Raw genomic sequence first — 1431 nt, 5'->3', positions numbered from 1 at the left:
TGGTAAGACTCAATTTTGTGAGCTGATTAAAAGCACTAAATATTTGTGGTCAAGGATAGAGTGACCCTATGATGCTTCAGTACTGATGTTAGACTGCTCTATGCTTTTGTTGTCATATAACGCAATACAGTTTTCATTCTCTTGTTTCCAAAATAATACAGTATTTCTGTATATCACTGTGCTGCCTTATTTCTTATCATTATTTGTCACTGTTTGGATCCTTCCTCATTTTTAGCTAATGTAGTCTTTAAGATTCACTAACAAGTGCTCACTTCAGCAGTACATATACCAAAATTGGAATGATTTAGAGAAGATTAGCATGGCCACCCTGTGCAAGAATGACATGCAAATTCTTGAAGTGTTCCATATTTTAAAAAAATCCTTGGGGGCACTTGGATGGATCATTGGGTTAAGTGCCTGACTTCCACTCAGGTCATGATCTCACAGTTAGTGAGTTTGATCCCTGCATTGGGCTCTGTGCTGACAGCTCAGAACCTGCAGCCTGCCTCAGATTCTGCATCTCCTTCTCTCTCTGCCCAACTCCCGCTTATGCTCTCTCTCTCTCTCTCTCTCTCTCTCTCTCTCAAAAATGAACAAATGAACAAAGTTAAAAACAAACAAACAAACAAACAAAAACCTTGGGGCACCTGGGTGGCTCAGTCTGTTGAACATCTGACTCTTGATTTTGGCTCAGGTCATGATCTCACAGTTCACGAGATGGAGCCCTGCATCAGGCTGTATGCTGACAGTGCAGAACCTGCTTGAGTTTCTCTCTCTCCCTCTCTGCCCCTCCTCCACTCATGCATGTGCTCTCTCTCTCTCTTTCTCAAGATAAACAAACATTTTTAAAAACATTTTTTAACAAAAGTAAAGTAACATGTTGAAAGAGAAAAAGATAATGGTTCAACTCTTATTTGCCTAACAAAAGAGCCTTAGATCTTCTAGATGATCAAAAAATCTTAAATGTTTTTTAAAAACTCTTACATTACTGGTCTTTAAGTTGAAAAGGAAAAAAATATGTATCCATACTTTTATGAAATAAAGAGAAAATAGCCATTATATGCCCTGTTTCTTCTGTCCAGTTTCTGACAGCATGATTCACATTCTTCAGTTAGCACCTCTCTCCCATTCTACTTCAGGCAGATTTTTCACAGGCTTTTCTCTTATCTAAGCCTGTCTAAGAACGCTACCTTTATTTCTGTTATTTTATCTAATTTGGGACATAAGAAGGGTCAGAAACAAACAAAAAGAGCTGCCAAAGACATAATAGAAACTTTTGTCCTTTTCCTGATTTGGAACAGTCCTACCCACTAAAAGTAATATAAATTAAAATGCAATGAGTCATCCTTTTCCATCATTTGCATGAGTACCACACCTGTTGTCCACCTTTGCAAGAAAGGTCACTTGCTGAAAATGATGATTCATGCCTCC

At 38.2% G+C, this 1431-nt stretch overlaps 1 non-coding gene across 1 annotated transcript; it reads left to right on the top strand.

Moving 5' to 3' along the window:
- Window positions 1-264: 264 nt before the first annotated feature.
- LOC115515088 lies at window positions 265-373 on the top strand. Its single transcript, XR_003969154.1, has one exon. It is a non-coding gene; the product is annotated as a U6 spliceosomal RNA (small nuclear RNA).
- Window positions 374-1431: the final 1058 nt, after the last annotated feature.

This window comes from Lynx canadensis, chromosome B2, assembly GCF_007474595.2.
Source record: "Lynx canadensis isolate LIC74 chromosome B2, mLynCan4.pri.v2, whole genome shotgun sequence".
NCBI classification, from domain to species: domain Eukaryota; kingdom Metazoa; phylum Chordata; class Mammalia; order Carnivora; family Felidae; genus Lynx; species Lynx canadensis.
This window is presented reverse-complemented; position numbering and strand designations above follow the sequence as displayed.